Source organism: Arvicola amphibius, chromosome 1 (assembly GCF_903992535.2).
Source record: "Arvicola amphibius chromosome 1, mArvAmp1.2, whole genome shotgun sequence".
Lineage (NCBI taxonomy): Eukaryota > Metazoa > Chordata > Mammalia > Rodentia > Cricetidae > Arvicola > Arvicola amphibius.
Window position 1 is genome coordinate 159823700 of NC_052047.1, and position 14910 is coordinate 159838609.

Below are 14910 nucleotides of genomic sequence, written 5' to 3' on the forward strand. Positions count from 1 at the left end.
TTCTTTTTACTGTTGTCAAGTACAAAATCCTATGGCAATACAGATCATTAAAAGTTGTTTCTCCTATCTACTCTCTCGACTCTGTACCTGCTGACTATCCTTTGCCCATCCACCCTTCTCCTATACTCTCCCAAAGTCTGCTGTTATCCCACAACCTACTTTTATGAGGTCAGTTGTTGAACTTCCATATGTAAGTGAGGGTGTCCAGCACTGGTCTGTATACTTGACTTAATCTCTTAACACAATGTTTTCCATTACATTTAAGCTGCCTAAATGCTAATGTCTATCTTTTGGACTTGTATAATATTCTATTATATACATTATATGCATACAAATAATATATCCTTTATCCATTTATCCATCAATGGACAACTAGATTCAATCTACTTCCTATTATCGTTGATGTCACTGCAAAGGAAGTGCCAGTTCTGCATGCTGATTTTACTTCCTTTGGCTATATACCAATTAGTGGGGTTGCTAGCCCCTATGGCAGCTCTCCTTCTAGTTCTTTGAGAAACTATCATACTATTTTTCACCATGACTATATTAATTTGCATTCTTACCTGCTTCTTCCCTCCATCTTCACCAGCATTTGCTAGTTGTAGATGGAGCTGCGGGGCTGTGTCCCGCCACCCGGCTAGCTTTACCCAAAATAATTACACGGAAACTGTATTCTTTTAAATACCGCTTGGCCCATTAGTTTTAGCCTCTTTTTGGTAAATTCTCACATCTTCCTTTAACCCATATTTAGTAAACCGTGTAGCACCACGAGGTGTGGCTTACCAGGAGAGATCTTAACCTGTGTCCATCTCGGAGAGGAGAAGCATGGCGACTGCATGTGGCGACTGCCTGAAGCGTCTCCCCAACTCTGCTTCCTTTTTCCCACAATTCTGTTCAGTCTACTCCGCCTACCTAATTTTCTGTCTCTTAAAGGGCCAAGGCAGTTTCTTTATTAATAATGAAAGTAACACATAGACACTCCTCCATCAGCTAGTGTATGTCTTTTTCTGAACAGGCATTCTGGATTGAGAGGATACATCATTGCAGCTTTATTATATACTTGTTGGCCATTGCATATATTATTTTGAGAAATGTCTACTGAAGTCATGAAATACACCATTGTCAAGAATATTATGGGAGCTATTTTGTTATTAATAATTAGTCTTTTAGTTATTTTTTCTGAGTTTAAGGCAATGCCTGATAATAACTTCCCGTGAAAAGGAAGAAAATTCCAGGGCCATCATACATTGCATCATGTGTCATTAGTTCATGAACTGAAAATAACAAGTGTTTCCTGATGATTCCTCAGAATTCCGTCTCTTGTCACAGAGGGGTAGAGAGAAACTAAGTTACTCAAAGGAATGAATGTCTCCAAGAGACAGAAGTTCCAAATATTTCATCAATGTGTCACTTCAAGTCAGGCATTCGCATTCTTTGTACCTTACTCCCCTCACTTCGGAAACAAAGAGTTTGGAACAAATTAGTGCTTTCCAAAGGGTGGCCACAGAAATGCACAGATCACCTGCACTTGCTAAACCAATGGCAAACTGCAGAGAAACCCCATGAACACCATACTAGGCAAGAGAGTTGAACAGAAAAGCCTCAATATTTTGTTTTGTTTTGTTTTGTTTTGTTTTTGAGACAGGGTTTCTCTGTAGCTTTGTGCCTGTCCTGGAGCTAGCTCTTGTAGACCAGGCTGGCCTTGAATTTACAGAGATCCACCTGCCTCTGCTTCCTTAGTGTTGGGATTAAAGGTGTTCACCACCACCACCTGGCCTATGGTTTTGTTTTTATGAAGTTCTACAGAAGGCAAAATTACCGAGTCAAAAGGTAAATAGGTAGTATATCCTGAGGTCTATAGATGAGGGTGAAGGAAGGACACAGACTGCAAAGGAACATAAAAATGTTCCAGATGATGCAATTGCTTTATATCTTAGAGATGCAGCACATGGCGTGGTCTTTATAGCTAAGCAAAACTCACTGGTCTGTATCCCTCAGATGAGTGGATTTATCATGTGGTGCTTACACAGCTTACCTAGCAATGTGTACGTTTTGTGTATTTCTAAACCTCATCAGTATCTGAATTTTTAACAAGTTCTCTCAGTAGATGTATTAGTGGAACTTTGAGAATTACTGGGTTTAATAATTTATTCATCTCTTTATTTAGGACTTCATGAAACTCCAATTTGGGTGACTGCAGCAAAGAGGCGATGTCAGAGATGGATCGTCAGGTATATTTTTAGCTCTCATGTAGACTATGAAATAAATCTGAAAACTCTAAAAGTTAAAAAAAATTAAAGCTTGGCAAACCTCTATCTAGAGAACAGATTTAGGAGAATTAAAGAAGCAGTTACTGTGTGGATGGGGGTGGGGTATTCTAGTGTGGTCCATGCCTAAGCACAGGTTACATCAGTCCGTTTTCCAAAATCAGAAAAATCCAGAGTTCAAGACCAAAATGAGCTAGACACAGACCAAGCTGGGTTTTATTTTGTTTTGTTTCTTTCTTTCTGTGCCTACGGTGGTTGTCATTCTGATTAGTCTGTGTCTTAAATAATTTTAACAAACAAATAAATGCCTTTCCAAACCTCCCAGGCTACTCTACTATTCGAGAAACATTAAACAATAGCCTGCCCAAAGGCTCTGGGAACACCGTTCTTCACCTTGAGAATAGCTGTGCGTGGAGAGGCCTGCAGTTGGACTGTGACATTTTAATTCACCCTTTCATTAGGGAATGGGTATTATTCATGATTTTCTTCTTCTTTCTTTGTAATAATAATTTTTTAAAAAGTCCTCACTCTTTAGAGCGGTGTCCAGTGTCTGAGATCACAGTTGATGGCTAGCTTCTGTCCACTATAAGAGAGGGACAGGAACAGTCAGCTCATGCATGAAAGGGGCTTCAAAGATCCAAATCCCCATGTCTATTTCAACACTTTGGGTAGAATAAATGAACAGTTTTTCAACAAACATATAGAGCAGAAAGCAAGGGACAAAGGGACAGAGAAAGAGAAAGAGAGAGGGAAGGAGGGAAGGAGGAAAAGGAAAGGGTAGATAATGTCAAGTGAGGAACAGTAGACTAGGGATGGCCAGCCTAAGCAGTGAAATCTGGCTCCTGTGGTCACCCTCTCCTATCTTCCAAAGCTATCTCACTGTTCCCCCCCACACACCAACCCCCACCTCACCCCACCTCCACCCCAACTCCACTCCCACCCCCATCCCAACCCCCACTCTCACTCCCACCCCTATCCCCACCACTACTCCCACCCCATCCACTCCCCAATCCCCAACCCCACATACTTTCTTTGCTTCTTTCCCTCCTTATTCTGAGTCAACACTTAAATGAACAATGTTGACAAAGGGTCAAAGGTGACTTCTCCTCTATATTGTTGCTCTCTTGATTTTTGTTTATGTATTTGTATTAAAATAGTAGGCTTTGCCTTTTGCGTTGAAAGTTAGGTGAACAAACGTGATTATATGTCACTTTGACATGATGTTATCTGTCTCTGAAGCATTACTAGAAGGGATCAGAGCATAAACAACTTTCAACGTCACCCCCAGCTTCCTCTCCATGCACATGAGTGTGCACATGTATGTATGCACACATCCTCCACATATGTGTTTCCATCCTGTTACCAAAAAACAGGTTTCAGTTCCAGCCTGAGGCTATCTCAGGATTATAAACAGTCTTTTCTCAGGAGAACGTGGAAAGCAAGACATTAAGGACTGACACTTTCCGTCCCTTTATTTGGAAGCTGTGTAATGAGGCAGTCACTCCTTGCCTGCTTTCCATCTCTCTTGGCATCTTGATTTTGTCAAGTTCGACATCACACAAGGAGCCATCTGCCTGTCGTGTTTGCTTTGAAGAAGAAAACATGATTTTCTGATTATGCTGCTATTGTACCAGAGTCTAGTAGGTTACTCAGGACAGGATGTGAGTGGACTCACGACACAAAATTCTGTGGTCTCTGCCAGAGTCTGCTGTTCATGGAATTAAAACACTTTGCCTTCTTCCTCCTGAAGACCCTTTATAATCAACGGCTGCTGTTGGAACACAAATCAACACTGATTCAAGAAGTCTCTGTAGCAGTTGGCATAAGATAAACCGTGGAATACTATTCTGTCCTAGGTGGAATTTCACAAAACCCAACTACTAAAAGCAGCTCCTTTGAGACAAAGGTCAAAGGTAACATAACGATAGCTACTCTGTTTATTTGAGTTGGTTTGTTTATGATTGCAAGCATGATATTCTGAGGAGGCGACTCCAGTAGGAAACTTCAGTGTGAGTACCTGGGTCAACACCTAGGTTCAAGAAATGAGAAAGATGTTGAACACAATTTTTAGCAAGCTCATAGAATTAACAAAGTCTCATCATGTCAACTCATAAAATATTCATATTTAAAAGACCCATAAAGGCACCATCCTTCAGCATCCTTCAGGGAACAACACATGGGAGGTAGTATATAAGAAAAACTTCAAGTTTACATGCACTACATTAGTCTGATAGCTAAAGAGTCGTAGAGTTTCTTACATTGTTATTTTCTCAAAGAATATATATGTATATATTAGTCTGGCCTCATCTTGGGGAAAAGACCAGCTACCACACTATGCCTCATCAAAGGTTCTCATATACAAACACTCAATAATGACTTTGGAAAGTGGTCATGATTAGTTCATTTCTCAATGCAGCACACAATACAGTAATAATCCAAATTGCCTGTGACTTATGAGTATATTTGGCAACAAGTACTAGTTCCCACTGTAGTGTGAAATTAACACCACAGACTGTAGCTGTGGCATTTATTGAGCACAAGGGAGCTGATTATAGCTTCATAAATTCAAAGGCAACCTCTGCTATTACTTAATTAGAATCAGTATCTATGCATAAATTACAGTAGCAACAACCAGTCTAGTTAGAGTTAAAGATCTGTCGGCTTCTTTATTATACAATAACCCCTATTTTTCTACACAACCTGTAATTTAGGGAGGTTGTAAGTTGTCTGTAAAAATTGTTCAGAGGGGAGACTTGTGCATGATGTCTTGGAGGCCAGTAGTGTTTTACTTCTAAGTAAACTTTTAAGATATTAATCTTGGGCTCTGCTCTTTTCCCTCAGGAGTACAGCCACTAAATCCCCAACCCACCCTAGTAATAAATTGTTTTGGCTGCATATGCATGTTTTTGGAGCATAAAACTTTATCTTAAAACAAGTATTGTGCTAACAGATTTTCTTCTAGGATCTTTTGTGCTTCTTAAATTATGGTAAACCAGACTTTATCCACATCCCTCATGCATATACTCTTAAGGAATATTACAGTACTATCCTCACAATTTGTCTTTCATCTTTGCTTAATATGAATGCAATATTTCTATGTACTTGAAAACAATGTGCACATTGTCCTTAGGGTCCAACTTTGAAAAGATTTTTGGCTTAACATTTTCTCATTGACATAGATGGGCTCAACATTGCATCAAACTAATCCACTGATATATTTCAGAACAGTAAAATCATTAGAGTCAAATGATATCTTTGCATGCTGCAAATAGATATTCTAGATGAAAGGTAATTTTTAGCCACAGGAAGAGCCAAATATGATTGGTCATCAGGGAAATAGTTGATCAGCAGTGTGGAATGAGGCCACAAAATAAAAATGAATCCATTAAAAATTTGGCACTATACTTTGTTTTTAAATATCACTTGACTAAATTAACAATTTTTCAACTGGATGTTTTTCTACTGTGTAGATGCTACCTAATTCATCTACAGAATTAGAGCCTCATCATTACAAAATGAGAAATTGGATGTAAAGGCCCTGGATAGCTTGCTTATGATTTCAATTACAATCACTGATCTCCTTTTTCTCCAGATGGATACCGTCTAACCTTCAACAATAAAATATTTTTAAATATCACATTTGTCTCTCTACACTTATTTTCAAACACAGCAGCTAATCATTTGAAATACTGACTATACTGCTAATATTAAATTATCACTATTGTTGTTGCTGTTATTATCCACCCTGAAAAAATTGTGTTGCTTGACTGCTTTTCCTTGACTTGCTTTTTCTCGATTTTGTTAGGGTTGTGACTATTTTATTGACAAGAGTCTAAGTGAGCTAACACACCTAGAAATAATTTTCATTTATTTGTGTAAGTGAAAAAGTAAACAGTTATCATCAGATCTGACCCTGACTGTCACCAGGCTTGGACAGGGTAAGGCTTTCTTTAAAATAATACTTCAGTCAGAGTCTTCATGAAGAACTCTAACTAGTAATACCGTTCTCCACCTGTTTCTCCTAGATCTGTTTACCTGACCCTGTCCCCAAACTTAAAACCAGGCGGGGCCACCCACAGGACATGCAGATGATCAACAACATGAGGTGGCTTCTGGACACTGTTCTGCTGTGTATCGATGCCTGGACTTGTGACTTCAGCTGCCTAGCTGACAGAATTGGGCTGGCTCTGTTTAATCCCATAAAAGACTTATAAGCTGCACTGATGGCGAGTCAGGGAAATAGAACCAGCAGTAGTAGCTGGAATAAGTGTGTGGTGTAGAAATATACGGGAATTACGCACACAGCTTGTTTTGCCCAGAGGGAAACAGAAACTGAAAGTTTGCTTATAAGGAGTAATTTCTGGGCTTCTTCTATGACTCTGAACTCTAAAAATAAGGAAAAGAGCTTCCTTTATATTTTATGTGAGAGATCATCCCACAAGACACTGAAGGACAATACAATTATAAACAATACTGTGAAGGGCACATCTTTAATAATCCAGACTGTCTCGGTTTGGGAACCAAAATTAGAAAAGGTTCAATTTAATTCTACCTCCTTGTTGATAAACTATTTAATTTGGTGATGTTGTGGTCAGTAGAAGTCTGCTTTCATAATATTTCATTACATTATTTTTCAAATGCTGAAGCTCAAACCCAGAACCTTATTCATGCTAGGCCTGCATGTGGGCTAACGTCTCAGATACAAGACCACAATGGGGCAACCCACAGAAACAGCTGACCTCAACAAGTGGGAACTCACTGACTCCCAACTGACAGCTGGAGAGCCAGCATAAGACTGAACTAGGCCCTCTGACTGTAGGTGACAGTTGTGTGGCTTGGGCAGTTTGTGGGACCACTAGCAGTGAAATCAGCATTTATTCCTAGTGCATAAACTGGTTCTATGGATCCCATTCCCTATGGAGGGATACCTTGCTCAGCTTAGAAACAAGGAGGCTAAGGCAGGGGGGTGGGGATGGGGAGTGGGGGAGGGCCTTGGTCCTGCCTCTTCATGGGAGGCCTCACCCTTTCCAAGGTGTGGATGGGAGGTGGGGTGGGGTACAAATATCTGAAGGACATGGCCTTTAGCACAACCTGAACATGACCTAATTCTTGCCACAACTGCCAGTAGTCCTTTTTTTAAAAAATTATGTTGAATGGAATATGAATTTTTTCATAACATAATTGACATTGGTAAGAGGAGTAACATGCTAATATGAAATGATAAAAGCTGCACGCACAAAATTTAGGAGAATAAAAATGTATTTCTTCACAAGTAGTTTAACAGTTCATCACAAAAAGCAATCTGAGGTGCAATGACTTGCTGATTTATATAAGATGAGAAATTATATGTCCATAGGAATTCTGCAATATCCTTTGTGAATCTGTCTGAGTAACACCTGCATTTATTGAGTCCCCAAGCCTAGAAGCAACCAGAAGGATTGGTTGCTTTATCAAATTCTTTGCACTATCCTAGCAACTTTATTTTGCCCTTATTTTTTAAATGAACTCATTATATAATAAAGAGCAGCAGATATTATTGCAGAAAGCAAATAACTAGAGATGTATTCTATATGCTTTCTTTTTATTGTTTTTATTGAGATATATGTTTTTTATCTGCTCCCCTCCTTTCTTCCTCCTCCCCATTTACCTTCTCCCATGATCCTTTCCCAATTGGCTCAGAAGATTTTGTCTTTTTTCTACTTCCCATGTAGATTAGATAAATGTATCTCTCTCTTAGGATCCTCTTTGTTGTCTAGGTTCTCAGAGATTGCGAATTGTAGGCTGGTTTTCTTTGCTTTATGTCTAAAAGCCATGTTTGAGTGAGTACATATATCTTTCTGAGTCTGAGTTACCTTGCTCAATATGATGTTTTCTAGACCATTTGCCCACAAATTTTAAGATGTCATTTTTCTGCTGTGTAGTACTCCATTGTGTAAATGTACTACATCTTCTTTATTAATTCTTTGGGCAAGGAGCATTTAGGTTGTTTTCAGGTTCTGGATATGACAAATAATGCTGCTATTAACATAGCTGAGCACATGTCCTTGTGGCACGATTGAGCATCCTTTGGGTAAATACCCAAAAGTGGCATTACTTGGTCTTGAGGTAGGTTGTTTCCTAATTTTCTGAGAAATCTCCATACTGATTTCCAAAGCAGCTGAACCAGTTTGCACTCCCACTAGCAATGGAGTTCTGTTCACCTTACCCCACATCCTCTCCAGCATGAGTTGTCTTCAGTGTTTTTGATCCTTGCCATTCTTATAGGTGTAAGATGGAATCTCAGAGTTGTTTTGATTTGCATTTTTCTGATGGCTAAGGATGTTGAATATTTCCTTAAGTGTCTTTCAGTCATTTTAGATTCATTCGTTAAGAGTTCTCTGTTCAGGTCTGTAGCCCATTTTTTATTCGATTATTTGTTCTTTTGATGTCAAGTTTCTTGAGTTCTTTGTATATTTTGGATATGTGGGGTTGGTAAAGATCTTTTCACATTCTATAGGCTGCCATTTGTCTTGTTCACCATGTCATTTGCTTTACAGAGATTTCTCAGTTTCAGGAGGCACCATTTATTAATTTTTGTTCTCAGTGTCTGTGCTACTGAGGTTTTGTTTAGTAAGTCATTTCCTGTGCCAATGTGTTCAAGTGTACTTCCCACTTTCTCTTCTATGAGGTTCAGTGTGGTTGGTTTTATGTTGAGGTTTTTGATCCATTTGGACTTAAGCTGTGTTTATGGCAATAGATGTGGATCTATTTTCATTCTTCTACATGTTGACATCCAGTTATGCAAGCACTATTTGTTAAGTATGCTTTCTTTTTTCCATTTTATATATTTTGCTTCTTTGTCAAAAATCATGTGTTTGTAGGTGTGTAGATTAATATCTGGGTCTTCAGTTCTATTCCATTGGTCTTTCTGTCTGTTTTTATGTTGTTTTCAGTACAGTAGCTCTGTAGTAGAGTTTGAAGTCAGGGATTGTGATGCCTCCAGAAGTTCTTTTATTGTATAGGATTGTTTTGCTGCACAGTTGTTTAAAGATTGTTTAATATTCTAATATAAAGTCTTAGTCTTTAAACTATACAGGTATTAACTATTATAGGTTAATAGTCATCCATATTTGTCATACTTGTTAGGCTAACCAGGTTCCTTAGATGCATAAAGATTGTATTCCACATAGATAGGTAATCTTTTTTTTTTTTTTTTTTGGTTTTTCAAGATAGGGTTTCCCTGTAGTTTCTAGAGCCTGTCCTGGAACTAGCTCTTGTAGACCAGGCTGGCCTCGAACTCAGAGATCTGCCTGCCTCTGCCTCCTGAGTGCTGGGACTAAAGGCATGCGCCACCACCACCCGGCTTAGATAGGTAATCTTTTTTTTTCTCATTTTTTTATTAAAGATTTCCATCTCCTCCCCTCCTCCCCCCTCTTCCCTCCCCTCCCTTCCACCCATACCCCCACTGCACCCCTCTCCAAAGACAAAGAGCCATCAGGGTTCCCTTCACTATGTTAAGTCCAAGGTCCTCCCAGCTCCCCCTAAGTCCAGGAAGGTGAGCAACCAAACTGACAAGGCTCACAGTGAGCCCGTCCATGCTGTAGAGTTCATGTTCATTACCATTGTCCTTGGTTTCTCAGTCCTCCTCCACCATCAGCCACATTCAGAGAGTCCGGTTTGGTCCCCTGTTCCATCAGTCCCATTCCAACTGGACTTGGTGGTCTCCCGTTAGATCTGTCCCACCGTCTTTAACCATGTCAAAGAACTTTAGAATATGGCATTTAAGTAACTTAGGGTTCTGTTGATGTGAGACAGGATTGCTCCTGGAAGTACCAAGGAGCACCAATCTGTTGTGCTCCAAGCAGAGTGTTTTCTTCTTGGCAAAACTGGCTTTTAAGCAAGGAACTGCACACGCCTTGACCACTGAAAAAAATGTACAGTGTTTGGACTGGACAATCAGGATACAAGAAGAAGACTGTCAAACCATGCCCAAACAGGGCATGGCAGTTTTGAAAATTTTCCTGCCTCTGAAAATGGTCTGTCAGTTACTCTAGGTCTTAGCCAAAGTTGGTTATTCTAACATTGCAAATGAGACTTTGGGTGATTTCCCAGGTAACCAGTTGTCTCTTACATTTATTGCACATTTTGGAAGCTGCTTGTTTGCACTTCCTGTCTACTCAAGTAGTATTATCTCCTTTCTCAGGCCTTTGGTGGGGTTGAAGACCAGATAGTCATAGTTACTTTCCCCTTATCATTTAGCCAAATCATTTCTAATGCAAGACTTAGACTCCTTAGGATAGAATAATTATTGAAACATTTAGCAAACATTCCTTGCTTAATATTGTTTATGCTGGTTGTAATCCTAATTTTATACTTGATATCTGTTTCTAGTGTATATAGTTTTGTATTGGGTTTGGAATTCTCTTTTTAGACAAAAGGCAGAGATGCTGGGAAACCTTCTTCAGTCAATGGCCTTTGAGAGGTTGGACCAGGTTGGGTGTGGCCTTGGGTAACAAAAGTTGTGTGTTCAAGTACCAGCCCACTATTTCTCTCTCTCTCTCCTCTCCCTCCTGGCTTCTTGATTCTGTTTCTATTCCCCATTCATGCAGAGGACTGTGATCTGTGTGTCCCCCTAAATTAAAAAAAAAAAACCTTATTATACTCAATTCTGAGCTAGTATGGAATTACTTTATTTGCATTCTCCTACAGTTGTGTTATATAGGGTGCAAATATCTTTGAGGTAAGAAGGCCATTTGTCAGGGTATTTGGTCCGTGACTTCTGTGCATGTCTAAAACATTTTCCTATGAAGCTTTAACCCCAACTAGCAAAATTATTTTTAAATGGCTGATATTGCTCATGGTAAGTTATGGAAGAGTTGTTTTCACCTCCAGTACGAAAGTACCATCCATATATGCTCTTACTGGGAATTGAAACTACAGCCTCATATAAACCAGGCAATCTACCATTAAGGAACTCGTTAGCTCTCCCTCTGCTGTTAAATGTCCCTGGCTGGAAACCCACCTGAGAGTCAATCGAAGTTGGTTGTCTGTTTTCCCTGAGAGAAATAATGATGGTTATGGTAGTGAACAGTAATGTGAGGAGGAAGGTGTTGATGACGTCACTAGCAGAGACTATCTTTGTCTGCTCAGAATCCCTGCTCAGCCTTTCTTTGACAAATGTTCCCTCGGAAACTGCTGCCTCTTTCCAGATTTTAGTTGAAGTGTCAATCACAGTGAACATACACCCAAATGCCAAAACAAATAATTTTCCTCATTTTTTTCTTTTATTGAAAATAGATTCTTTTCTCATAGAATATATCTTGGTTATAGTTTCCACTCAATCTACTCCACCCCCAGGATCCACTGTCTTTTTGACTCTCATTAGAAAATAACAGGCTTCTAAGACCTAACAACCAAATATAACATAATAAAATATAATAAGATGAATCAAATCTATCAAATTGAAGTTGGACAGAGCAATTCAACAGGTGGAGAGTCCCAAGAGCAGGCCAAGACTCAGATAGTCACTCATTCTCACACTCTGGAGTCCCATAAAATTACTGAGCTAATACCTATAATATATCCACAGAGGACCTGGTGTGTGTTGTAGGAGGCCGCATTTCCCGGCCACCCAGACTCCCTAAATAACCACACAGAAACCGTATTAATTAAATCACTGCTTGGCCAATTACTTAAGCATATTGCTCACTAGCTCTTACATCTAGAATTAACCCATCTCCACTATTTTATATTTTACCATGAGGCTCATGGCCTACTGACAAGGTTTCAGCATGTCTGTCTCTGGTGGTGGCTCCATGGCTTCTCTCTGACTCTGCCTCCTTTCTCCCAGCATTCAGTTTAGTTTTCCCTTCCTACCTCTATTCCCTGACCTATGAAAACAGTAGAATATCATTAGGAGCCATTTTATTGGTAATTATTTTTTCAGACCAATAGTGTTTAGTTTCTAGGTCTCTGGCCTCATCTAGTCTCTGGTTCTTCATTATCCAAGCAGTATCAGGCATGGGTTTCTGATACTAAGGAGTGGTCCTTAAGTCAAATCAGATATTGAGCAGCTACTCCTACAACTTCTGTGCTACCTTTGCCCTGGAATATTTTTCATGCAGGACAGATTGTGGGTCACAGGTTTTGTGACTGGGTTGGTGTCCATGTTTCTCTTTTGTTAGCTTGCACACCTTCCAGCACATAAGGGACTAGAATGTAGGGGTGAAGGCTCCACGTATGTACCAGCTCTTCTTCTCCCTTTTGAATGAGTTGTGTGGATGTTGCCTATGGCAAAGGGACACCACTGTGGAATTGTGGAGAACAAGCCTTTGTCTTAGCTACAGCCTAGGTTGTTTGGGAATTTCCATGGGACTCACTTGGCCAACAACTCAATGCAACCCAGTCCTACCACTGAAAGCCTTGCATGTTCACAGGAGATGGCCAGTTGAGACTCTGTTTTCCCCCATTGCTAAGAGACCCCATTGGAATCACCTTCACATATCCCAGGATCTTTCACTACACTCGGTTTCCATACCAACTCCCAAAGCCCCCCAACTCCAACTGTTTCTCTTGGCATTCTCTTCTCTACCCCATTTCTTCATCAACCTGATCTTCCTACTCCTGTCCCCACCCACCCCCAATCAGACCATAAAATCTATTCTATTTACCTCTCCTAGGAAAATACATTCATCTCTCCTAGTCTCCTCCTCTTTACCTAACATCTCTAGGTCTATGGACTGTAGCTTCGTTATCATTTATGTAACAGCTAATTTCTACTTACAAGCAAATATGTACCAAAATTACCTTTCTGGGTCTGATTACCTCATTCAGGATAATTTTGTTCTTGTGTCATCCATTTGCCAGCAAATTTTGTGATATCATTTTTAAAAATATCTGACTAAAACTTCATTGTAAATATACCACATCTTCTTTATCTCTTTTTCTGTTGAAGGCCATGTAATTTGTCTCCAGTTCCTGGCTATTGTGAAAGCTTTGATGAACATGGTTGAACAAGTGTCCTTGTGGTAGGGTGATACATCCTTTGGGTATATGCCCAAGAATGGTATAGTTGTGTTTTGAGGTAGATGGATTCCAGTTTTCTGAGAAACTACCTTATTGATTTCCAGAATAGCTATGGAAGTATTTTTACTCTCACCAGCAGTAGAGAAGTGTTCCCCTTGCTCCACATCCTCACCATCATGAACTGTCCCTTGATCTTAGCCATTCTGGTATAAAGATAGAATTTCAAGGTCATTTTTGATTTGCATTTCTTGATGATTGAGGATATTTAACATTTCTTGAAGTTTTTCTCAGCAACTTGAGTTTGCTCTACTGAGATTTTCTGTTTTGATCTGCACCCCATTTTTAAAATTGGATTGTTTCTTGAGTGAGTTCTTTATATATTTTGGATATTATTCATCTATTAGATGTGGAATTGGTAAAAAAATTTCTGTAGACTGCCATTTTGTGCAACTGACAGTGTTCTTTGACTTACAGAAGCTTTTCAGTTTCATGATGTACCATTTATTTTTGGTCTTAGTGTTGGTGCTGTCAGTGTTCTGTTTAGAAAGTCATCTCCTATGCCAATGCCTTCAAGGCTATCCCTCACTTTCTCTTCTAGCAGCTTTAATTTATTTGATTTTATGTTGAGTTTTTTTATCCCAACTTGAGTTTTGTGCAGGGTGATGAGTGTGGATCTATTTGCATTCTTCGACATGCAGACATCTTCTACACCAGAACCATTTGTTGAAAATGCTAACTTTTCCAGTATGTATTTCTGGCTCATTTCTTAGATCAAAAATCATATATATATATATATATATATATATATATATGTATATATATATATATATGTGAATTTATGTCTGTGTCTTCAACTTCATTCCACTGGTGAACATGTCCACGTTTATGCCAATACCATGTGATATTTACTACAAATACCTGCTAGTACAGCTTGAATTTGGAAACGATGAGAATCCAGCAGTTCTTTCATTGTTAAGGGTTGTCTTAGCTGTTCTGTTATTTTTGCTTTGTTTTGTTTTTCCACCTGAAGTTGAGACTGTCCTTTTGTCCTTTCAATTGTGTTGGAATTGATAGGTATTGCATTGAACTACTGAACCATGAGCATGGGAGATCTTTCCAAATTCTGGTATTTTCTTCAATTTCTTTCTTCAAAGACTTGAAGTTTCTTATAACACACGTCTTTGACTTGCTAAGTTAGTTGCTCAAAGGTATTTTATATGATCTGAGGCTATTGTGAAAGATGTTGATTCACTGCTTTACTTTTTAGTCTGTTTGTCATTTGTACATAGGAGGGCTACTGATTTTTTGTGAGTTAATTTTTTTATTCAGCTAGTTTGCTGAAAGTATTTATCAACTATAGGAGCTCCCTGGTGGAATTTTTAAGATCACTTACGTATACTATCATCATTTGCAAATAATGGTACTTTGACTTCTTTCTTTCCAATTTGTAACCACTTGAACACCTTTGGCTGTCTCAGTTGCTCTACCTAAAACTTAAAGTATTATATTGAACAGATATTCAGAAAGTGGACAACTTTGTGTTGCCTCTAGTTTAGTGGAATTGCTTTGAGTTTTTCTTTGTTTAATTTGATATTGGCTATTGGTTTGTTGTAAATTGCCTTTATTATTTTTATGTATA